Raw genomic sequence first — 27509 nt, 5'->3', positions numbered from 1 at the left:
AAAAAGAGGGAGTACTTCCAAATTCATTCTACGAGGCCAACATCACCCTGATTCCAAAACCAGATAAAGACACTTCAAAGAAAGAAAACTACAGACCAATATCTCTAATGAATACAGATGCAAAAATCCTCAATAAAATTCTGGCAAATCGGATACAAAAACATATCAAAAAGTTCGTGCACCATGACCAAGTGGGATTCATCCCCAGGATGCAAGGCTGGTTTAATATACGGAAATCAATAAATGTAATTCACCACATCAATAGACTTAAAGATAAGAACCATATGATCATCTCAATAGATGCAGAAAAAGCATTTGACAAAATACAGCATCCCTTTATGTTCAAAACACTAGAAAAACTAGGGATAACAGGAACTTACCTCAACACTGTAAAAGCTATATATGCTAAGCCTCAGGCCAGCATCATTATAAATGGAGAAAAATTGAAGGCATTCCCTCTAAAATCTGGAACAAGACAGGGATGCCCTCTCTAACCACTTCTATTTAACATAGTTCTGGAAGCACTAGCCAGAGAAATTATACAGATGAAAGAAATTAAAGGCATAAATATAGGAAAAGAAGAACTTAAATTAGCACTATTTGCTGATGACATGATCCTATACCTAGCAGACCCAAAAGGTTCTACCAAGAAACTTTTGGAACTAGTAAATGAATTCAGCAAAGTGGCAGGATATAAAATCAACACCCATAAATCAAAGGCATTCCTGTATATCAGTGACAAATTCTCTGAAATAGAAATGAGGACAACTACCCCATTCACAATATCCTAAAAAAAATACCTGGGAATCAACCTAACAAAAGAGAACAGAACCCTAAAGAGAGAAATAGAAGAAGACCTTAGAAGATGGAAGGATATACCTTGCTCCTAAATCTTGGGAGCAAATATTTACCCCTCACTGTGGTGAGCCGCTTCTGCCGTTTCTGCAGACTATGGTCGCCATTACGAGATGGCGCTGGCTCCGCTGTGGTATGTGACAAACAACTCCTTATCTGAGAGAGTTGGCACATGATTTTTCACCACCCTGTGAGAAAGTTCCACGCGGCAGCTTTGCATTGGGGCTTGGGATGCTTTATTAAGGCTGGGAGGGCATCCGGGAGAAGAGGAGAAGAAGAAAGAATAAGAAATATCAAGGGACCTGAATAAACTGCTGAGAGAAGATTCCTGAGTGTTGCGTCTTCCTTGCGGGCAAGGGGTCGCGACAAGTGGTGCCGAAACCCGGGAACCAGAACTTTCAGCAGTCAGGGGTGGTGCACCGGTTAGTCCCAGGTAAGTGGGATCCGCGACCAAAGCGGGGTTAGTCCCAGGTAAGTGGGATCCGCGACCAAAGCGGGGTTAGTCCCAGGTAAGTGGGATCCGCGACCAAAGTGGGGCAGCTCCTCTGTAAAGAAAGAGAGAGCATTACATTTTATTGCAGCTGCACTGTGTACTTTTGCTTCTACTTTCGCTTTTGTTTTTTGTGCTTCTTTTGTTGTTGTGTCATGGGTGCCGCATCTTCAAGTCCGCTTCTCCTGGCCCTAGATGGCCTGTTACGTTCCAAGGGCCTGGAAGTGAAACATAGTACTTTACAGAGATTTTTACAGAAGATAGATATCGCTGCACCGTGGTTTGCATTTTCGGGCAGCCTTACTGTACCTAGTTGGGATAAATTAGGCAAAGATCTTGACTTTGCTTCTGAGCAGGGCATATTAGAGGGTGGGGTGATACCCCTTTGGAACATGGTCCGTAGTTGCCTTACAGATGGTAAATGCCAAGAAGCTGTGAGTGAGGGTCAGGCCGTTCTTGAACAACTACATGAGGAAAAATCTGAAGGGTCACATAGTGAAGTGGCAGAGAGTATCAAAAGTAACAGTAGTGAGAAGGCAAAAGAGCCTGAAGATAAAAATAGGAGAAGGCTCTATCCAGACTTGACCGAATTAAAAACGCCTGAGAACACAAGCGGCTCAGAGTGTTCTGAGGACCTTGATATATTGTTGCAACAACTACATAAGATAAAAATGAAAAAGAAGAAAAAGGAGACACAAGACGCGCATGCCTACTGTAAGAAGGGGGAGGGATCTAATATTGGTCAACAGAATTCTGAGGAGGAGGAGGTTGAAAATTTAGAAGAAGATATGATGCCTGTTGCCCCACCCCCGTATGTGGGGGGGAGCCAAGGTTCCAGGAGATCTTTTCATGCACAAGTTTGGAGGACAGTTAATACAGATATGGGACTTGCGTACCCGGTGTTTCAGGACAATAATAGAGGAAGATATCATGAGCCTTTAGACTTTAAGATAATTAAAACCTTGGCAGAATCTGTCCGCACTTATGGCATAGATGCCGCTTTCACTCTCACTCAAGTGGAGGGACTTACTAGATTTTGCATGACTCCCTCAGATTGGGCTAGTCTGGTGCGCGCTTGTGTCTCCCCAGGCAAATACTTGGACTGGAGAGCATTTATGCTAGAGGGCGCGGTAGAGCAGGCTGCACAAAATCATGCAGCAGGACACCCTGCCTGGGATAAGGATATGCTTTTTATCTAATGCTACTTTGCCCTCCGCAGCAGTCTGTCTCCAATCTCCGTTCTTGTTTCTTTTGGCTAATGTTACATTACAGGGGATGCTTAATTGTTCTAATGTTACTTGCTACTTGTCTGAGTGTTGGAATGGCTCCTGGACTATGGCAGTGATTATGAAAATTCCAACCTTTGTCCCGATCCCAGTTACTGCAGATCCAGAATCCTTTCCTATTGTTGAATTGATTAGAGCCCGTAGAGATTTTGGAATTACGGCAGCTATAGTGACAGCTGTGGCAGTGTCTGCTGCTGCAGCAGTTACAGCTGGAGTAGCCATGGCCAGTCAAGTACAAACTGCTGCCACTATTAATCAAGTTCTTCAACAAACTTCCACTATACTTGAATCCCAAAATTCAATTAATCAACATATTTTGTCAGGGATTTTAGCTGCCAACCAAAGGATAGATTTACTCCAAGCTCAGGTAGAAGAATTGGCTGACTTGGTGCTTTTGGGTTGTGTTGACCAACGTGCACATTTATGTATAACCTCTGTCAGATTTAATGATTCCAGGAATGCCTCCCGCATCATTGGCAAATATTTGGCCGGAAATTGGTCCATGGCAGCGGAGGACATGATCCAGTCTCAACTAACCCAGATAGCTGTCTTGAACAGTACCTGTGTCGAACCAGTGACTTTGGGTCGATTCACCGATTGGATATCTTCTGCTTTTTCCTTCTTCAAAGAGTGGGTGGGAGTAGGCATTTTTGGTGCAATGTGTTGCTTCAGTGTTATACTTTGTTTGTGGTTTCTCTGTCGCCTTAAAACTCGCCATGCACAAGAAAAGGCTATGATCATACAAGCTTGCGCATCTTAAACAGTAAACCTTTGTCATGGTCGTTGCACCCCAAGTTATTATAACATTGCACTGGGATCGACATGACTTTCCTTGTTATTCTCTTAGTGTTGGAAAGCCCTTGCACTCTGCTGGTCTTGCTGCCATTGCACGCAGATGGGTTTCCACACTAGTGCTTTTCTATCGCTTTAAAGTCCGTGCCTTTCTTTCAGGGTGCTGTCAACTTGTTTGTCATTAATGCAGCCACAGTTCAGCCTCAGCTATCCCCCTTCGTCCACCATCGTCACGATACAGGATGCGAGGCAAGGCACTGCACTTGAGTGATCCTTGACGTGGACCTCAAGGAGAGCATGTCCTATTGCATGCGGGTTAGACGCGTCCACGCCCCGCCCCACGAAAAAAGGCGTCGGCTGATATGGCCTCGGATCTGGGGAAGGGCCCTCCTTAGGACTGAGCCATACTATGCAGCCACTTCTGCACAGTGGGATAGGACCTCTACTCTCGCCTGTATTGTTTTAATAAAACAGAAAGGGGGAACTGTGGTGAGCCGCTTCTGCCGTTTCTGCAGACTATGGTCGCCATTACGAGATGGCGCTGGCTCCGCTGTGGTATGTGACAAACAACTCCTTATCTGAGAGAGTTGGCACATGATTTTTCACCACCCTGTGAGAAAGTTCCACGCGGCAGCTTTGCATTGGGGCTTGGGATGCTTTATTAAGGCTGGGAGGGCATCCGGGAGAAGAGGAGAAGAAGAAAGAATAAGAAATATCAAGGGACCTGAATAAACTGCTGAGAGAAGATTCCTGAGTGTTGCGTCTTCCTTGCGGGCAAGGGGTCGCGACACCTCACATATCAGATAGAGCACTAATCTCTAGGGTATATAAAGAACACAAAAAGCTAAACATCAAAAAAACAAATAACCCAATCAATAAATGTGCCAAGGACCTGAATAGACACTTCTCAGTAGATGATATACAATCAATCAACAAATACATTAAAAAATGTTCATCATCACTAGCAATTAGAGAAATGCAAATCAAAACCACTCAAGATTTAATCTCACTCCAGTCTGAATGGCAGCTGTTATGAACACAAAGAACAATAAGTGTTGTCAAGCATGTGGGGAAAAAAGGCACACTCATACACTGCTGGTGGGACTGCAAAGTGGTGCAGTCATTATGGAAAACAGTACGGAGATTTCTTGGAAAACTGGAAATGGAACCACTATTAGACCCAGCTATCCCTCTTCTTGGTGTATACCCAAAGGACTTAAAAACAGCATACTACAGGGACACAGACACATCAATGTTTATAGCAGCACAATTCACAATATCTAGACTGTGGAGCCAACTTACATGCCCTTCAATAGATAAGTGGATTAAAAAAAGTGTAACATATATACACAGGGGAATATTACACAGCAAAAAAAGAGAATAAAATCATGGAATTTACAGGTAAATGGATGGAGTTAGAGAAGATAATGCTAAGTGACATTAGCCAATCCCCCCACAAAAACAAATGCTGAGTGTTTTCTTTGATATAAGGAGGCTGATTCATAGTGGAATAGGGAGAGGGTGTATGGGAGGAATAGATGAACTCTAGATAGGACAAAGGGTTTGGAGGGAAAGGGAGGGGGCATGGGTTTATAAATGATGGCTAGATGTGATGATCATCATTATCCAAAGTACAGGTATGAAGACACATGTTGGTGTGAATACACTTTGTATACAATCAGAGATACGAAAAATTTTGTTTTATATATGTATTAAGAATTGTAATTCATTCTGCTGTCATATATAATAAAAATTTTTTTAAAATTAAAATAATTCATACAATTTAATTAGTGAGAGAGTTGATTTCAAAATTGCAATGGTAGCTTTTGATAGAACCAGACAAACAGTAGCAGGTGTTGCTGTTGGATTAGGATAAAGAGCTTTGTATGAATCTACAAGTATGCCCTGGAAAGAAAAACTTTTGGAAAGCTGCTTGTAGAGCACCAAGGAGTATTATTTTTGCTAGCACAATGGCAATGAAAGTTGAACTAGCTAGATTAAGTTACTAGAGAGCAGCTTGGGAGCTTATTCTGGTTGCCGAAATACCTATTATGCCTCTATTGCAAAGGCATTTGCTGGAGACACTGCAAATTCATTATCCCCTGATGCTGTGCAGATTTTTGGAGGCTATGAATTTAATACAGAATATCCTGTAGAAAATAGCTCATGAACATGTTAGCAGGTATAAAAAATAAAAGAGACTGCTACAGAAACATGGTTAATCATTGAATAATTAGAATACAATCAACTGGTTATGTTTCAGAAAAAATAAAGTGCTTTAAAATCTGTCCAGTGAAAATAAATATAAGTATTCTTATATAAATCTATACCATTGATTCTAATGCTAGTTTGCATTTTTGTTTAACAATGTCATGATTTTCCTTTTTTTTCAGATAGTTTTGGTTTTATTAAAATTATGTGTTGTCAACTGTGTTTGGTGGTGCACATCTATAATCCAAGCTACTTAGTAGGCTGAGGCAAGAGAATCACAATATTAAGGTCAGCCTGAGCAAATTAGTATTTTAAATTTAAGGTTTAATTTTTTTTTAAAAAAAGTACTGTGGGTCTTTTGTATCACTGTACTTGAATTATATTAGCCTATAAAAATTACATTTGTCATTTTGATGCCTTAAAGAAGCAGAATTATCTTGGAATTTTATTATTTTTCTGTGATATAAAATTGGCCTTATGAATTCAAATATGCCAAAATTAACATTGAGAAAATATGATAGGATCTGGATAACACCAAATAACTTACCAGCAACTTTGTAAATTTAATGGTATTATTGTATTAAAAGTGTTTACAATTTGAAATGTACTTGCTTTCATTTCTGCACAATAAAAGCCAACATTTTGATACTCATATTTACTCATTATACAGCTATGAGAAATTTATTGAAAATCTATTTAATGCTCACTTCATGTTTTACCTGCCTTATTTAAATCAATAAAACTTTTCCTACATTGTTTTTATATGACTGTTGAACTCTAGGTAACTTTTTTTTATCATGTACAATATTATTCATGCACATGCATTTTGAAGGGGGAATTTAAATAAAATTATCTGTTTAGTGCTTAAAAAAAAGAAAAGACCAAATTTAAGATTCCTCAGGATAAATGAAGGATTAGAGATACAAACCAAAGGAATGCACAATCTTTTCAATTAAAAAATATATGAAAATTTCACAAACCTAAATGATTAAATGGAAAATAAAATACAGGAGGCCTACAAGACCCAAATATACAAAATTACAACAGACCCTTACTAAGGCACATCATTATGAAAATCCCTAACATGCAGATTAAGGATGGAATCTTATGGTCTCCCAGAGAAAAATGGTAGGCCACATTTATAGGGAAACCAATCCAGAACTCAACTGATTTCTCAACCCAGACACTCAAAGCTAAGAGTTCTTGAAATTATATATACCAAGCACTAAAGAAAATGTAAGCCATGATTGGATAGTATAGCCCACAAAAGTAAGCTTCAGAATTGTTAATGATTTAAAAACCTTCCATGGTAAATGAAAGTTAAAATAATTCACAATTAGACAGCCTGGTCTGCAAAACATACTTAATAAGATATATCATGAAGAAATGAAAAATAAAAGTGAAAATCATCAAATAGAAGAAATACACTAGAAGAACAGTCAATCAAAGGATAAACTAATTCAAAATAAACACAGAAATAAGGCAAAATGACAGGGAATAAAAAAAAATTCTCAATTACTCAATTATAACATAAATGCCTAAACTCATCCATCAAAAGACATAGACTGGCAGATTGGATTAAAAAACAAGACCCAACAATATGCTGTCTCCAAAATATTAACCTCATAGACAAATACAACCACAGATTAAAGGTAAAAGGATGAGAATAAACATATCATTCACAAGGATTTTGTAAATAAGCAGGGGTTTTATTCTCATATCAGATAAAGTAGACTTCAAAGTGAATCCGAATGCACAAAGAAGGACATTTCATATTCCTTAATGGAATTATACATCAACAATTATAAATATTTATTGTTGAGAGCCACAGTTTAGTTGGAATGATGCCTGGCATTTTGCTAGAGGGAATGGTTGAAAGGTGAACCTGCTACAGGAATAGGGCAGCTCTGGGATTAGGGAGGATCCTGCTGCCTTGGGCGCCGACTACTTTGGAGTTCCTATTGAGTTCTCCGGGGGTGGGGGGGTGGGGGGTGTTCTGGTGAATTGGCGCAGAGAGTCCGGAGGAGGGAGTGGTGTAGAGTGAAATCAATGAAATTTATTTTTTTTTTGTTTTTACTTTTTATTGTTGGTTGTTCAAAACATTACATAGTTCTTGATATATCATATTTCACACTTTGATTCAAGTGGGTTATGAACTCCCATTTTTACCCCGTATACAGATTGCAGAATCACATCAGTTACACATCCATTGATTTACATATTGCCACACTAGTGTCTGTTGTATTCTGCTGCCTTTCCTATCCTCTACTATCTCCCTCCCCTCCCCTCCCCTCCCCTCTTCTCTCTCTACCCCCTCTACTGTCATTAATTTCTCCCCCTTGTATTATTTTTCCCTTTCCCCTCACTTCCTCTTGTATGAAATTTTGTATAACCCTGAGGGTCTCCTTCCATTTCCATGCAATTTCCCTTCTCTCTCCCTTTCCCTCCCACCTCTCATCCCTGTTTAATGTTAATCTTCTTCTCATGCTCTTCATCCCTACTCTGTTCTTAGTTACTCTCCTTATATCAAAGAAGACATTGGGCATTTGTTTTTTTATGGATTGGCTAGCTTCACTTAGCATAATCTGCTCTAATGCCATCCATTTCCCTGCAAATTCTATGATTTTGTCATTTTTAATGCAGAGTAATACTCCATTGTGTATAAATGACACATTTTTTTTTTATCCATTCGTGTATTGTAGGGCATCTAGGTTGGTTCCACAGTCTTGCTATTGTGAATTGTGCTGCTATGAACATCGATGTAGCAGTGTTCCTGTAGCATGCTCTTTTTAGGTCTTTAGGGAATAGACCGAGAAGGGGAATAGCTGGGTCAAATGGTGGTTCCATTCCCAGCTTTCCAAGAAATCTCCATACTGCTTTCCAAATTGGCTGCACCAATTTGCAGTCCCACAAGCAATGTACAAGTGTACCCTTTTCCCCACATCCTCACCAGCACTTGTTGTTTGACTTCATAATGGCTGCCAATCTTACTGGAGTGAGATGGTATCTTAGGGTGGTTTTGATTTGCATTTCTCTGACAGCTAGAGATGGTGAGCATTTTTTCATGTACTCATTGATTGACTGTATGTCCTCCTCTGAGAAGTGTCTGTTCAGGTCCTTGGCCCATTTGTTGATTGGGTTTTTTGTTCTCTTATTGTCTAATTTTTGGAGTTCTTTGTATACTCTGGATATTAGGGCTCTATCTGAAGTGTGAGGAGTAAAGATTTGTTCCCAGGGTGTAGGCTCCTTATTTACCCCTCTTATTGTTTCTTTTGCTGAGAAAAAACTTCTTAGTTTGAGTAAGTCCCATTTGTTGATTCTAGTTATTAACTCTTGTGCTATGGGTGTCCTATTGAGGAATTTGGAGCCCGACCCCACAGTATGTAGTTCGTAGCCAACTTTTTCTTCTATCAGATGCCGTGTCTCTGATTTGATATCAAGCTCCTTGATCCATTTTGAGTTAACTTTTGTGCATGTCGAGAGAAAGGGATTCAGTTTCATTTTGTTGCATATGGATTTCCTGTTTTTCCAGCACCATTTGTTGAAGATGCTATCCTTCCTCCATTGCATGCTTTTAGCCCCTTTATCAAATATAAGATAGTTGTAGTTTTGTGGATTGGTTTCTGTGTCCTCTATTCTGTACCATTGGTCCACCCGCCTGTTTTGGTACCAGTACCATGCTGTTTTTGTTACTATTTCTCTGTAGTATAGTTTGAAGTCTGGTATCGCTATACCGCCTGATTCACACTTCCTGCTTAGAGTTATTTTTGCTATTCTGGGTCTTTTGTTTTTCCATATGAATTTCATGATCGCTTTATCTATTTCTACAAGAAATGCCATTGGGATTTTGATTGGCATTGCATTAAACCTATAGAGAACTTTGGGTAATATTGCCATTTTGATGATGTTGGTTCTGTCTATCCATAAAGAGGGTATATTTTTCCATCTTCTAAGATCTTCTTCTATTTCTCTCTTTAGAGTCCTGTAGTTTTCATTGTATAAGTCTTTCACCTCTTTTGTTAGGTTGATTCCCAAGTATTTTATTTTTTTTTTTTTGAGGATATTGTGAATGGAGTGGTTGTCCTCATTTCCATTTCAGAGGATTTGTCGCTGATATACAGGAATGCCTTTGATTTATGCGTGTTGATTTTATATCCTGCAACTTTGCTGAATTCGTTTATTAGCTCTAATAGTTTCTTTGTAGACCCTTTTGGGTCTGCTAGGTATAGAATCATGTCAACTACAAATAGTGATAATTTAAGTTCTTCTTTTCCTATTTTTGTGCCTTTAATTTCTTTTGTCTGTCTAATTGCTCTGGCCAGTGTTTCGAGAACTATGTTGAACAGAAGTGGTGAGAGAGGGCATCCCTGTCTTGTTCCAGATTTTAGAGGGAATGCCTTCAGTTTTTCTCTATTCAGAATGATGCTAGCCTGAGGCTTAGCATAGATTGCTTTTACAATATTGAGGTATGTTCCTGTTATCCCTAGTTTTTCTAGAGTTTTGAACATAAAGGGATGCTGTACTTTGTCGAATGCTTTTTCCGCATCTATCGAGATGATCATATGGTTCTTGTTTTTAAGTCTATTGATGTGGTGAATAACATTTATTGATTTCCATATATTGAATCAGCCTTGCATCCCAGGGATGAATCCTATTGATCATGGTGCACAATTTTTTTTATATGTTTTTGTATCCGATTCGCCAGAATTTTATTGAGGATTTTTGCATCTAGGTTCATTAGAGATATTGGTCTGTAGTTTTCTTTCTTTGAAGTGTCTTTGTCTGGTTTAGGAATCAGGGTGATGTTGGCCTCGTAGAATGAATTTGTAAGTTCTCCCTCTTTTTCTATTTCCTGAAATAGCTTGAAAAGTATTGGTATTGGTTCCTCTTTAAAGGTTTTGTAAAACTCTGCTGTATACCCATCCGGTCCTGGACTTTTCTTAGTTGGTAGTCTTTTGATGGTTTCTTCGATTTCCTCAATTGATATTGGTCTGTTTAGGTTGTCTATATCCTCCTGAGTCAATCTGGCAGATCATATGACTTAAGAAATTCATCGATGCCTTCACTATCTTCTAATTTATTGGAGTATAAGGATTCAAAATAATTTTTTGTATATCTTCTGTATTTCTGAAGTGTCTGTTGTGATATTGCCTTTTTCATCCTGTATGCTAGTAATTTGAGTTCTATCTCTTCTTCTCTTCGTTAGCATGACTAAGCGTCTGTCGATTTTATTTATTTTTTCAAAGAACCAACTTTTAGTTTTGTCAATTTTTTCAATTGTTTCTTTTGTTTCGATTTCATTAATTTCAGCTCTGATTTTAATTATTTCTTGCCTTCTACTTCTTTTACTGTTGTTTTGCTCTTCTTTTTCTAGGATTTTGAGATGAAGTATGAGATCATTTATTTGTTGTTTTTTTCTTTTTTTGAGGAATGACCTCCAGGTGGAATCTATGGGACACATTGAAAGCAGTTCTAAGAGGAAAATTCATTGCTTGGAGTTCATTCCTTAAAAAAAGAAAAAACCAACAAATAAATGATCTCATACTTCATCTCAAAATCCTAGAAAAAGAAGATCAATGAAATTTAAACAAAAATTCAAAATATCAAAGGAACAAAAAGTTGATTCTTTGAAAACAATAAATAAGATTGAGAACTCCAGAACCAACTTGATCTCTGAAACAGAAAACAAACATAATAAATTTTCTACAAACTTTCAGTGGAAGTCTAACTATAGACATTCAACAGTTACCCATGGTTTATACCAGGACTCAAGCCATTTGTGGGAATTTTACAACTCTTTGGAATATATTTTCTTTTCACACTTGGGGGAACTGGATTGTTTCAAATATTCAGATAAGTGGAAAAATTTCAGTCATTGAATCCTAAATCAGTCTCAGTTTTTCTTCAGTGAGAAGTTTTTGAAGATAATGTCTTATGTCTTAATAATAGCAGTGACCATATTTTGTACTTTTAGCAAACATAAAGTTCTTACCATGAATCATCTGTATTCTGAGAGCTATATGTTCATTGTCTTAGTCTATGCATCAACCTGATAGTGTAGGTATGACAGGTATAATGTTTCGAGTTTACAAATTCCCATTTCATATCCTCCATCTGAGCACATAGAAAACAGTACCTCTTATCCCCAAGTTGAGTCATATATACATTTTTTTTACCTGTTTTATCAAGGATGGTGAATGTGATAGACATCATCAACCAAAGTACATGTATGAAGACACGACTTGGTGTCAACATACTTTATATACATTTATATAAAAATTTATATAAATTTATATAATTTATATAAAAATTTATATAAAAATTATGCTGCATACATGTAATAAGAATTGTAATGCATTCCACTGTCATTTATTTTTTTAAATCAATAAAAATAGAAACTTAAAAAATGTGCTTGTGTGTGTGTGTGTGTGTGTGTGTGTTTCTTTCTTTTTTCACTAATAGAGACACCTTCCTTCACTGAATGCAATGTCTTAGACAATCTAGGAGTGGCTGTGTACCATTGTTATCTCCCTTCTTTCTTCAGTAAAAACAATTATTTTAAAGGCAACTATTTGAGAAGCTGCTAGGAGCCTCAGGAGCACCCAGCAACTTCTGTTTTATTTGGATAAATAAGGTTGTTTTATCTGAGACTATCTTAACTATTTTGCTGCCAAATGCCCTATTGTTTACATATGAATTTGAAGTGCATATATGTTTGTTTCTACAAGTGTATTTATCTGTGCTTGTGTGCATTTGTCTGAAAAGACCACACAATATGGTGCACCATTTTTACAAATGGGTCCAAAAAGCCTTTTCACTTGGCAAACATTTTTCCAGCCTCATTTCAAATAAGAGGATTTTTCAAACAAAGATTGAAACAAATATCTTTATTAGCACCTCTTAAAAGTTCAAAAAATAGATGAAAATAAGTTGATACATTATTTGTAGGTTATACTATCTGTCAAATGAAAACTGATGTGATTTTATAAAGTATATTTTCTTTGCATCGGAGAGATGATGAACTAAATTTTAAACCAACTGTAAATTAAGAGAAATGAAAGATGAGTAGAAAAATGGGTGAAGCTTTCTAATTATATTCTGTGGTAAGCTGTCCAATTATACAAATTTATTTGTTCTTTTTTAGTTTTTCTTTCAACAAATAATAATTGTATGTATTATATATGTTTATAGGAAATATGATATTTTAATATATGTTTATATTGTGGAATTATTAAATCAAGCTAACAATTTCTTTACATCACATTTTTATTGTTTTTTGCAGTGTAAATATTTAAAATCTACAATTTTTATAATTTTGTAATATGCAATGTATTATTATTTTTATAGTCACTATTCTCTGTAATCAGCTATTAAACCCTATTCTTCTTGTTCAATTAAAACTTTATATCTTTGACTAACCTCTGCTCATTCCCCATTTACTCCCACTGCCTACCTAAACTGTGGAAACTAACACACTATTTTCTACTTCTATGAGTTTGATTTTCTTACTTTCAACATTTTAGTAAGATATCATGGTTTTTGGTTTTTTCTGCCTGGCTTATTTCACTTAGCATAATGTCCTACAGGTTCACGCATGTTGTCTCAAATTTTCACTGTGAATCACATGTGACATTACAGGGGTCAGTAAACATTTTTTTTTATAGTTGTTCAGAGAGTAAATGCATTTGACTTTGTGGGCCATGTAGTCTTTTTCATAACAGAATTTTGCCACTGAAATGTAAAAATACCATAGACAATTTGTAAACACATGAATGTATCTCAACAAAGCTGTTTACAACTACAGGCAATAGGTTGGATTTAGCCCACAGCTTATAATTTATGAGGAAATATGGATTACTCAATAAGTTGCAAGTACATTTTTAACTTGGGGAAATGTTGCTCTAGTTTCAGATTATGCAAAAACTAATTTTAAAAAAAAATATTTTTCAGTTGTTGATGTACCTTTATTTTTCATTTATTTATATATGGTGCTGAGGATTGAACATGGTGCCTCACATATGCTAGGCAAGTGCTTTGCCACTGAGCCACAACCCCAGCCCTCCAAAACTAATTTTAGTTCTGGGCTTTATCATTCTCTCTTTGAAATGTTATCATATATGAATATACCACAGTGAACATCACCATTCTGTAACAGATATGTACTAATAATATTTTAAATATTAAAAATAAGAAGAGCAAAAAGTAATTTCATAAAATATAAACCATTAGTGATGTTACTGGTACAATTACATATCCCATTGTATGTTAATGAAATTTAATTCAATGTTTAAAAATATGTACAACTTAATTTGATGAAAAAATTATATGTATCAACAAGTACACAGATTGCATCAGTTATGTTCAGAGAGGTAGATTTTACTCTTTCACTCTGAAAACCTCTATCTTGAACTGAAAGTCTCATTTACATATGGACGACTTACTTGTAGACAAATTATGATGATATACATTCATATGCAAATCAATAATATTTATATAAATGTTTTATATATATAAGATAATAAGGATTCAAAATTACATGATAATCACATTTGTTTTCTGGTTCCATAGAATTCAATAAATTTAGGAGCAAAGAAGGCAAAATAAAACCTATTCATTGCTGTTGTAATGAATATGTAAAGAACACTGTCATTGTGTGTGTGTGTGTGTGTGTGTGTGTGTAATTGGGAATCTGGTAAAGGGAGGAAGTAGTTAACAGGGACAATATCGCCATACAAATAATTCTATTGTATTGAAAAAACTATCTATTGTTGAGTAGCATTATATTAGAAGGACATTTTTTGGGGGACATTGCAGAGCAACCTAAAAAGGAGCAAGGAATTATATGGCAGTGATCAATAAAGCACAAGCAGGGAAATGGACCAGATAATGTAATAGATCTTTTCATACTGTAAAGTATTTGACACTATCTCTCTATTTATTCATTTATTTATATTTATTTATTTATTTAAAGACATTATAGGGGTAGTTCATTTCTATTTCATCATAAAAAAGAGACAGGGAGACAAGTATATAAAGAAGCAAAAACACTTTCCTGACTAGAGAGAACATATGTAAAACTGATAATGGTCTCCACATGACATGGAATAAAATATGTCTTGGATATCGTTATACTAAAACAACTGAATAGTCGTTTTGTAAGGCATATGGGGAAAATTAATGACAAAGAGGAACAAATATGACTTTAAATTAGACGTTAAATATTTTTGTCGAATGAACTCTTAGCTTTCTCTACTTACCACTCTGTTTTTAGAGTAAACATAATAATATCTATAGTCCTGAACAGAACCTTTATGTAAATTGTGATCAATTTGAGAAATTTTTCATGATGTGAATTTTACCTATTCCCCTTTTACTTCTCATCTGTGCAACACCAGAATGTGTTGAATTTTAACTTTTAAAAGACTTCATAATGAACACAGACAATTCTTTAAAATGAAATTATTGAGAGCCACAGCCGGAGGGGCCCCAGCAAACTTCCAGCTGCCAGCAAACTTCCAGCTGCCAGCTGATGATTGGCTCACAGCAGCCCCAGCAACATCTAGCTGATTGGCTCCTCGGCCCCAGCAACATCTAGCTGATTGTCTCCTCTGCGGTGATGCTCATTGGGCTGTTTCCCTGCCCTTTCAGACCACGGAGCTGCTCATTGGGGGACTTTTTTGGCTCCGCCCACGTGACCCAGCCAATCGGCCTCAAGAGCAGGAGGATTGTGGGAGGTGGAGAGAAGCTTGTGTGGGAGAGAGAGGCTTGTGGAAAGCCGGTGGTGGCAGTTGAGGCTCTGAGGGTTTTTCCTGAGAGGCTGTTTTGTTTGGCGTGTGTGGTTCTAAAAATAAAGTTAGTTTCTTTTGACAAGTGGCTCCTGATTGTGCCCAGCCAGACTGTGGCATTTGGTGGCCCGTACGGGGAGCGACTGAGGGTAAGTGAAACTGCTCGCCCCTGAGGGCAGGGCGAGAGGATGGGTAGCCATTTTAAGATTCCTCTTTTATTTTGCTTCACTTTTGTTTTAAGTTGCCTGTCCCTGGAGATGAGTGAGACGGAAGAAAAACCGCTCACATCTGAGGAAAAACTATTTACGTCTGAGAAACAGATAGGGAGAAAGGACGGATGCACATGTCAGGAGGATAGAAAGGCTATAATGACTTTTTGTTGTTCCCTTTTTATTTCATTCTGTCTCGGTTTTGTTTGGCGTCATCTTGTTGGGTTGTATTATAGTAGAAATATGGGATCAGAAATTAGTAAAAAACAAACTGAAAGAGTGTTAAGTAAATTGTTAGAGGAAGGAGGCATCTCAGTAAAATCAAGAACAGTCAGGGCATACGTTGATACAATACAAAAATGTATCCCATGACTTTTTAAGGAGGAGTTGTTAAATATATCACAATGGAACCATCATGGTGAAGATTTAAAAAGAATAGAAAAGAAAAGCCCAGGGACTCTGCCAGTTGGCACATTGCCATTGTGGACGTTCATATCTTGTTTGCTTAGTCCAAAGCCTTCAGTTCAGACAATGGTAGAGGAAGGAGAAGACATATTGATTCAAGTAAAAGAGAAGGTCTCTCAAGTTAGTCAGACAGAGGAAAAGATTCAAGTAAAAGAGAAGGCCTCTCAAGCTAGTCAGACAGAGGAAAAGATTCAAGTAAAAGAGAAGGCCTTTCAAGTTAGTCAGACAGAGAAAGAAAGTGTAAAACAGAAAAAGCCATCAGGGGGAAAGTTACAACAGGAGACTGCTACTAACACCTTTCTATCACCAGAGGACGTAAGTGTCCAACTAACAAGGCCACCTCCATATGCTGGGAGGTCCCCAACCCCCACAGTTGATAGTTGGGATCCTGAGACAAGATCTCAAATATTAGCATGCCCTGTATTTGAGGCAGGAGGGCAGCGATTTTACCAAGTTTTAAATTTCAAAACAGTGAAGCAGCTAAAAAGAGGCTGTAACAACCTATGGTCCTCAAGCACCCTTCACTGTAAGCATGGTCGAATCCATTAACAACTTGAACATGACGCCAGCAGATTGGGCTAATATGTGTAAAGCTGTGCTAAATGGAGGACAATACCTGTTATGGAAGGTTGCCAATGAGGAATTTTGCAAGGAGACGGCTAGGCGAAATGCAGCAGCTGGTTATCCTCAGAGAAATCTAGATATGTTGTTAGGAAAGGGACCTTATGAGGATCAGCAGCAACAAATTGCATATGATCCTGGTGTATATGCACAAATTGCTGTAGATGCAATTAAGGCATGGAAGACTTTACAAGGACATGGAGGTTTACAAGGTCAATTATCTAAGGTAATACAAGGAGCTAATGAACCTTATGCTGAATTTGTAGATAGGCTTATTCAAACAGCTACCAGAGTTTTTGGGAATACAGAACAAGCAATGCCATTACTAAAACACCTGGCTTATGAGCAAGCAAATCGTTGGTGCAGAGATATCATTAGACCATGGAAACATGAAGATTTAAACACATATATTAAATTATGTAGAGACATTAATGAACAAGAGCAAGTCGTGGCAGCTGCAGTAAAACAGGCTTTAGATGCCAGAGACATTAATGAACAAGGGCAAATTGTGGCAGCTGCAGTAAAACAGGCTTTAGATGCCAGGCCAAGAACATGCTACAATTGTGAACAAACAGGACATTTTAAAAGGAATTGCCCCATTGGAGGAGGGTTTAACAAAACTAGGTATCAAAGGAGTAGAATACCAGGTATTTGCCCACGATGCCGTAGAGGGAGACATTGGGATAATGAATGCCGTTCTCAAACCACCATAGAGGGTACTCCATTATCAAAAAATGAACAAGGACCAGGTGTTTATCCATGATATCATGGAGAAAGGCATCGGGCTCCATTGCCAAAAAATGGACAGGGGGACCCAATACTCCGGGGCCCAAAACCACAAATATACGGAGCACTGGAGGAACCCAGCAACCCCATCAGGGTAGTGCCCAGGACACATTGTCCATCAGATCCCTCATCAGACAAACCAGAGGGAGCGCAGGGTTGGACATCTGCGCCTCCGCCAGAGCAGTACGAACTCCAGAGATGGGAGTTCAAATCATTCCCACAGGGGTGAAAGGACCTCTTCCCAAAGGAACAGTAGGCTTATTATTGGGACGCAGCTCTTCTACTCTAAAAGGACTTATGATAAGTCCTGGGGTAATTGATCCTGATTATGAAGGTGAAATAAAAATTATAGCCAGTTCTCCAAAGGGTATATCAGTAATTTCACCAGGAGATAGAATAGCACAGTTACTAATAATACCCAGCCTACATGATAAATTTTCCAGTCGTACTGTAGAAAGAGGTTCCAAGGGATTAGGCTCCACAGGTGTAGATTGGGCTATGCTTTCTTTAAATTTAGATTCTCGCCCAATGCTAAAACTAAATATTCAAGGACATGAATTTAATGGGCTACTGGATACAGGTGCAGACATTAGCATCATCTCTCGTCAAGAATGGCCAAAACATTGGCCATTTCAACAAGCCACTCAAACGCTTCGAGGCCTAGGAGTGGCAACTAATCCCCATAGAAGTGCAATGGTATTAGATTGGAAGGATCCTGAAGGATGTGAAGGAACTATACAGCCATATGTATTGAATCATCTTCCCGTAAATTTATGGGGACGAGATGTCCTAGATCAATTAGGTTTGACATTAACAAATAACATCAATCAAAATGCACCCACTATTATGGCTAGACAAGATTTTAGGAAAGGAAAAAGATTATAAAAACAAGAACAAGGTATAGCAGCACCAATACAAATAGATCAAGGAACAGAAAGACATGGGTTGGATTTTCAGAAAGGGCCACTGAGACAATAAAAATTACTTGGAAATCAGAAAGACCAGTATGGGTTCCTCAGTGGCCCCTGACTAAAGAAAAGATACAAGCAGTCCATGACCTGGTCAAACAACAATTAGCGGAAGGACATATACAACCTTCTGTATCTCCCCATAATACTCCCATTTTTGTCACCAAAAAGAAATCTTGTAAATGGAGATTATTGCAAGATTTAAGAGCCATTAATAATGAGATGGTTATTATGGGACCTGCTCAATTGGGGATTCCTCAATTGTCTGCTTTGCCAAAAACCTGGTATGTTTTAGTTATAGATATTAAAGATTGTTTTTTTTTCAACTCCAATTCATTCTAAGGATAGTCCACATTATTCATTTACTATCCCTGCACTGAATAATGAAGGTCCTGATCAGAGATATGAATGGAAAGTACTCCCTCAAGGGATGGATAACAGCCCAACTATGTGTCAAATTTATGTTAACAAAGTAATCCAGCCACTTAGAAATCAAAATCCTGAACTACAAATATTTCACTATATGGATGATGTATTATTAGCACACAAAGATAAAAACACATTGCTAGAATGTTATGCCACACTTACAAACTTATTAAAAAATTATAATCTAGAGATAGCAATAGATGAAGTACAATTAAATTTTCCAATTAATTATTTAGGAGTTCTATTATCCTCAACCATGGTCCGTCCACCAAAAATTCAAATACGAGTAGATCAACTCAAATCACTTAATGACTTTCAAAAGTTATTAGGAGACATAAATTGGATAAGGCCTTATTTAGGTATACCAACAGGAGAGTTGGGACCTTTATTTGATATCCTAAAAGGTCCAGCAGATCCAAATTTACCCCGAATGTTAATGCCTGAAGCAAGAAAGGCATTAAAAATCATTGAAACATATATGGAAAATATGCATTTGGATAGAATTGATATAAGTTTGCCTTTATTATTTATTGTACTATCAACAAAAAATATTCCTACAGGAGTATTTTGGCAAGAAGGTCCATTATTATGGATACATTTATCTTATTCTCCTAACACTATTCTTACTAGGTATCCTGAGGCTGTAGGACAATTAATACTCAAAGGAATAAAAGCAGCAAAGGGAGTGTTTGGAATTTCTCCCAATAAAATTATTACTCCATATACTATGAATCAAATTGATGAGTTAGCTAATGAGTTAAATACTTGGGCAATAATCATGTGCAAATCTAATGTTTCATTTGATAACCACTTACCATCTAATCCTTTATTGTCTTTTTGGTCATCGCATCCTGTAATTTTTCCAAAAATGACAAGAAAAACACCTATCATGAATGCTCCAAATATATTCACTGATGGGTCAAATAATGGTACAGCAGCAGTAGTTACCCCTGATCAAACTTTTACATTTTTAGTACCCAAACAATCAGCTCAAAAGGTAGAGCTTAATGCAGTTTTACAAGCTTTTGTGATGTTTAAAGATTCTGTATTTAATTTATTTTCTGATAGTCAGTATGTAGTTAATGCTATAGTATCTCTTGAAGATGCTGGTAAGATTTCCCCTTCTTCTACTGTTTTCTCTTTGCTTTCCACTATACAAAGTCTAATCTGGGACAGAAAAGATCCATTCTTTATAGGACATATCAGGGCACATACAGGATTGCCTGGAGCCCTTAGTTTGGGCAATGATTTAGCAGATAAAACTACACATGACATACATATTTTCTCTACACTAGAAGAAGCTATAAATTTTCATAAAAAGTTCCATGTCAATGCTAATACTTTACAAAAGCGTTTTAAAATAACTAAGGAACAAGCTAGACAAATAATAAAACAATGTCAAAATTGTGTGACCTTTTTACCACAAGTTAATCTTGGAGTCAATCCTAGAGGATTGATATCTAACCATATTTGGCAGATGGACGTCACACACTTGCCAGAATTTGGAAAATTAAAATATTTGCATGTTACAGTTGATACTTCTTCTGGATTTTTGATGGGCTCCCTTCATGCCGGAGAAAAAACTAAAGATGTTATAGCTCATTGCTTACAAAATTTTGCCACTGTGGGTGTTCCAAAACAGTTAAAAACAGATAATGCCCCTGGTTATACTTCTACCTCTTTTAAACAATTTTGCTCAACATTTGGCATTACTCATATAACAGGAATCCCATACAATCCACAGGGACAAGGCATAGTTGAAAGAGCTCATCAAACTATTAAAATGTACTTATTAAAGCAAAAAGAAGGAATTGGGAAGGGGTATATATTCCCCAAAGATAAACTTAAAATAACCCTTTTTACTCTAAACTTTTTAAATTTGGATTCATCAGGACTTAGTGCTGCGGAAAGGCATATGTGTCCAAAAAATGTGCATAAGCCCAAGGTACTTTGGAAGGATATTCTAACAGGACAATGGAAAGGTCCTGACCCAGTAATTGTCTGGAGTCGGGGGTCTGTTTGTGTGTTTCCACAGGGAGAACAGCAGCCGATTTGGATTCCAGAAAGATTAACTAAAGCGATTTCTACAGACCAAAAAGAAGATGATTTGCCTCAAATCCATAACAACTGATATCCAAAACTCCAGTTTGGCTATTCTTACATCTGCAACAGAACCAGGATGCTTTTTTCAATATCTATTTTATTATTGCCCTTTGCCATATCATGAAGTTCTATTTTGTTTTTTGAGCTCATACAGACCTAGGTTAATGTTTTGCTGATCAGTTCTATTTTTTGACTATAGAGTTTTTAAACATTGCAATGGAGATTTCACCTGTAAAACGTTATAAGGCCTTTACTATAATGTAATGTGTTGTATGTATTATATTATGTGTGCACATTTGTGTTTTGTGTTATATGTTTGAATGTATGTATGTCCATATATCATATATGATGAGCGCTCATGATAAAATGGATCCAAATTTTTTTTTCACGTGATTTATATGGTTTAATTTAAATTGGGTAAATAACTGTTGAGGATTGTTTTAATATGTAAACAAAAAAAGAAGGTTAACAGATCTGTTTGTTTACTTTCACCTTTCCTTTTCATTATATTTAATAATTCTCTTAAAGATAATGTAAATTGTTAAGAAAATTGTTTTCTTTTAGTGCCTTCTGTAATGTTACATAATTTTTTCTTTAGCCATTATTGCCAAAATTCCTATCTTCATCCCAGTGCTGGTGAAGTCAAAGATAAAACCAATCTACAGCTTCTACAATAGCCATCACTGAACTGCTTGCAGAACTTGCCTGGACACATTGTGAGCTCACCTGTATGCATTGTGAACTATCTGTTGGTGCAGCGACTTGTGGTAGTGTTGGGGTATTTTTGCTGATGATGTCATTGGTGGTACAATTTTTCCAAAAGGAGCCGTCAGTTGGCTTGGGGTATCTTCCTCCCTTCTGCTTGTCATGATCGTCCAGCTAAAATTTGGGGGCCAACAGAGGTGAGGCAAAGAACCTCACCCCCCCCGCTGGTACAAAGACCTCTCCACAGGTGTGGCTGTATACTGGACCGGTAGTCAGTGACGGGTAAGATCCAATTGCAATGGTACCAACCTAAGGACCATATGTACTATTGGACAACCTAAGGCAGGCACGGTCCCTAAGCCACATGCTTGTTGTTTAAACAGAGAGGGGGAGATGTTGAGAGCCACAGCCGAAGGGGCCCCAGCAAACTTCCAGCTGCCAGCAAACTTCCAGCTGCCGGCTGATGATTGGCTCACAGCGGCCCCAGCAACATCTAGCTGATTGGCTCCTTGGCCCCAGCAACATCTAGCTGATTGCTCCTCTGCGGTGATGCTCATTGGGCTGTTTCCCTGCCCTTTCAGACCACGGAGCTGCTCATTGGGGGACTTTTTTGGCTCCGCCCACGTGACCCAGCCAATCGGCCTCAAGAGCAGGAGGATCGTGGGAGGTGGAGAGAAGCTTGTGTGGGAGAGAGAGGCTTGTGGAAAGCCGGTGGTGGCAGTTGAGGCTCTGAGGGTTTTTCCTGAGAGGCTGTTTTGTTTGGCGTGTGTGGTTCTAAAAATAAAGTTAGTTTCTTTTGACAAGTGGCTCCTGATTGTGCCCAGCATATGGGGAAAATTAATGACAAAGAGGAACAAATATGACTTTAAATTAGACGTTAAATATTTTTGTCGAATGAACTCTTAGCTTTCTCTACTTACCACTCTGTTTTTAGAGTAAACATAATAATATCTATAGTCCTGAACAGAACCTTTATGTAAATTGTGATCAATTTGAGAAATTTTTCATATGTGAATTTTACCTATTCCCCTTTTACTTCTCATCTGTGCAACACCAGAATGTGTTGAATTTTAACTTTTAAAAGACTTCATAATGCACACAGGCAATTCTTTAAAATGAAATAGTGTAATAAAATTTGTTATTCTCTCTAGGGCTGTTATAAAGACGTTTTGAAACTGCCTGTGATTTGTCTCAGCCCTAAGATCATATTTCATGCTTTTACTACAGGTGCTCTTCACCAGCAGAGTTCAGGGAAGCATCCTTTTTCCTTTCTTTTTTATGTGTCACTTATTAAATGATGTGGAAAAGAAAAAAAAAAAGATTTTGTGGTACAGGTCCTAGAGGGTAAAATAAAAGGGATAAAGAGTTTTGCAAATAGAAGTACATTCTGCTAGATGTGCACAATATGCAATAACTTTATACTAAAGGAATTTTTAAATTTGGTTTTCTTTATATACTTTTACAAATACAAAAAAGACATTATTTCTGACATATATTCACACAAATCATAATTTGTATGTTAAATGTTTGGTCTAATACGCAAGTGTATTGTAGATGGAAGATCAACTACAACAGCCTATCAATATTCAACTTGAAATGTACAAATTTCAGCCCATATATACTATAAACTTCTCTTTGCCTAAAAATGTTGAGACACACAAAATTCAACACAAAACTCAACAAAAGGAAAGCCATCTGATATAAAACAAAAGGACTGAGATGCTGAGATGTAGCTTTAAATCATACTTCTCCAAATAGGTTTTGTTTTTTAGGAATGTAACAAGAGCGTAAGCATCTCCTGCTGTCTTGTTATTCAGCATCCACTATTGCCCATCTGCCTATTGATTGGTAGGAAACTCCTAATGGGAATTTTATCTCATTAATCATGTCATATCACACGTTTTATGGTAAAAAATTCCTTTATGCTTCACAGCAGACATCTACTGCCCAGTAAGACAAGTGAACAAATATAATATGGATAAAATATCTTCACACTAATTAAATGTCATCTGCTGTAAAATTATACCAAAATTGCTTAAATTATGCTATAACCAGTTTTTACTCTCTATATAATGCATAACAGAAAAACATTCCAGTCTTTCAGTTTATTACTGCATAGCTAACATATTGAAACACATTTTCTTCTTTTTAGCAACTGGGTCCATGTAAACTATGGAACACCACAGTATAAACACACCAGAACTTTGATTATTAAAATTCCTATTTAAAAAAATCAAAAGTCAGTCCATATATTGTAAATATCACATTATATTATTCACAGCACATAATAAATAAAGTGAATTTCTGAAATGATATTACTCTTCCTTTTTTTGTTCCATGAGCCTTTTGATAATTTGTTGATTTATTAAGTAATGGTAGCATGAGATAATTTCTACTTAAAATAAAACATTCCTATGTAAGAAGTGATGTATATATGAAAGTTTTTTTTTTCTTGGTAATGTGAGGTGTCTGGTGTTCTCTGAGTTTCTGGACAACATTCATTACATATGCTTGATATTCATTTTGTGGTTTGGGTATTGTTTCATTTTATTTTTCTTTGCATAAATTTTCATATAAGAAGTTGAATATTTATATAGTTAGAAGGAGAAATCGAAACTCAAGTCCACTGAAGTTAGTTAGAATATTTCATTTTTATGTTGATCCAACTGGCACATGTATCTTTTTTAAATGAATTTTTAATAATATACAAACTATAGTCCAAATTTAGATCATAGAAGGAATATATATCAACTCACTATTAATTATCTTGTTTATTAAAGGTCACCAGGATTGTGGGCAGAGCTCCTATGAGTCTTTCACTGGTATCTCACAGATATTGCATCTATGAGACATAGTTAATGGTTTCACAATTGTATCACTAATGTCTTCTTTTCATCCTCTACTCTCAATGTCCTATTCAATCAGACTGTGGCAAGTAATAATTGAATATTCTCCCTATAATCAATTGCTAATATTATTAACCAAGTCCAAAGATAATATATGTAAGTACAGAGTTATGAACAAAATAATATTCTAAGTATAATTTAAGCCCTCTCAATTAGCACTTTCTGATCACTAGTGTACAGTAAATGTGTTTCAACATGTTAGCTATACATTGCATTAAACTGTATAAGTGTCAACTGATAACTGGTCTCTAAGGAAAAATTGATAATATCCTTAGAAAAGTTCACAGTGGTTGAAAAAAACTTGGCAGATCTGAAAAAATAATGTAAATATACTGCATTTACATTTTCCAAAACGAAGTACCTGTACATGAGCAGGCTTGTACATGCCTACACACACACACACACACACACACACACACACACACTCATTCTGGCATGCAAAATTCTATGATGACCCCCAAGATTTGTGCCTTCTTTTTGTATACAGCCTGTGTAATCATATTTCCTTAAGTGTAGGGGAAAACTGTGAATGTAATGGGGTACCACTCCCATGATTAAGTTAAATTACACAGAAAAGGGTTTTGACAGTTTTATTAGGATATCTGATAAGATGATTTTGAATTAGTCAGAAAGGAAATGGATGTTGATGGGACTGACCCTTCCATGTAAGTCCATTAAAAAAAAGGAGAAGCAGATAGTTTCCTGCTGGTCTTGAAAAATAAAACTGCCACTCAGTTGAGAGGGTCACATTGCATGTTACAAAAGGTTGCCCCTAAGAGTTAAGGGCCTCAGTCCTACAACCATATGAATCAAAATTTGTTAATAACCAGTAACCTTGGAAGAGAAATTCACGCCTCAGATGAGATCACAGCTTCTATCAATAGGTTTAGTACAGCCCAACTAACTTGTTCAAGCACCTGATCCACAGACAATAAGGTTGCGTTATTAGATTGCTTAAATTATGCTATAACCAGTTTCTACTCTCTGTATAATGCATAACAGGAAAACATTGTTAAATTGTCAGTGTTAGATTGTAGTCATAGGCTATCAGCAATACAAAATCAATACACACACGTGTGTGTGTGTGTGAGTGTGTGTGTATATATATATGCAGAAAATGACATTCAATTACATGTAAACACATGGAATTCCATAAACTATGAGACTCACAGAAGGGTCAGATGCTTAAAGCTTATATAGCATCATGAGCTATAGAAATGAGTAAGGACTTGGAGCTTCTCGGGGTAGTGGTAACATAAGCTATGGGAGGATAAGAGGAGAAAATGTGGGGTGAATAAAATGTCTTTTTATGCAGATAAAAAGTCTCTCTTTCCTCAGAGAAGCCCTCAGAATAGGTGATAGTCTTGATTGAGCAGGGAGTGTCAACCTTCACTCTCCTCTTCTGAGATCTGAGTCAATTTTCCCTAATGGATAATATTCCTTGGAGGGGATTCAAGAGAAATAATTTTCTTTATGAGGGTCATATTTTGACAGATAATATGAATTCACAAAATCCTTTACTTGCATTGTTTTTCTCCAAATATTCTCTGTATAGAGTAATCCAAATGCCAAAAAGTGGTATTTCAGTGTAGTATTCCTGGAATTCTTCTGAACCAGAGGTTCCCATGTCCCTTTCCTCATGTTCAATGGTTTATTAGAAGAGTTGCTTATGATTTTAGAGTTTATTATATAATAAAGTATATGACCAAAGATGAATAACCAGATAAGGAGGTACATAGGTAAGCTCCAGAGGTCCTCAACTGCAAGAGCTTCCATATCCCCAGGTGCAGAGGTCACCGAGGCCTTTAATCCCAGTAGCTCAGGAGGCTAAGCTAGGTGGATTGCAAGTACAAAGCGCCAGCCTCAGAAATTTAGTGAGATCCTAAGCAACTTAGTAAGATTCTGTCTTAAATTTAAAAATAAAATAAAGTAAAATAAATAGGGTTGCGGATGTGTCTCAGAGGTTAAGCATTTCTGGGTTCAATCCTAAGTATCAAAACAACAACAACAAAAAGAATCTCTTTCTGCAGAGCTCAGATTCATCAACCTCTATCCCAGCACTCATATTTGTTAACCACCTTGAAAGCAATCCAAACCTTATATTCTAGGTATTGGTTTAAAGGATTTATTGTGTAGAAATGACAGATTTTTAAAAATAAGTGTTTGAATATTTATTATAAGGAAAATTAGGCATTTAAGTTGCATAACTTAACTTATATTTTTGAGAGTTTATCTGCTTTTTATGATTAATTTATTTAACTGATGTAAAAATGTTACCCATATTAATGGGATACCATATAACTTTTGGTATATGTATAGAGTTTATAAAGTTTACGTCAAGCTAAATATACTTTATCACATCAAATGTTTGTCATTTATTTATGGTCCTTTGTCCTAGTTTTTTAAAAATGTGTAGTACATTTTGTTATATGTATATATTATTATGAAATTTTCATGGTTAATACCTAATACACTACTGAGTATCTGTGTTTGATATACGTCTTAACCCCAAAAAAAGCACTTCTGAGAGCAATTGATCTATTAAAAATGTTTCTTTTTCTTATACTTCTGTATAATGCATCATCTAGCCTTTACAATTTGCTTTAAAATTAAGAAAGGCAGTACCAAAGAGAAAGCACACAAGCCAACATTTTTGGTTGTTTTGTTTAGTTTGCTTGCTTATAAAAGGAAGACTTATTTAAGATATATCATTAACATACTTTACCAGCCTCATTTTTTTCAAAAATACTATTTCAAATTTAAAAGTCTGATAAATTTAAAAACCTAAAATCCTAAGTCAAACTATCCTAACAATTACATATGGGATAAATTGAAAAATTGCCCTTCAAACAACTTTCATATTAAAGTCTCAGAATTCACATACTTTTCATTCCAGTGCCT

This window comes from Marmota flaviventris, chromosome X (genome assembly GCF_047511675.1).
Source record: "Marmota flaviventris isolate mMarFla1 chromosome X, mMarFla1.hap1, whole genome shotgun sequence".
Classification (NCBI taxonomy): Eukaryota; Metazoa; Chordata; class Mammalia; order Rodentia; family Sciuridae; genus Marmota; species Marmota flaviventris.
This window is presented reverse-complemented; position numbering follows the sequence as displayed.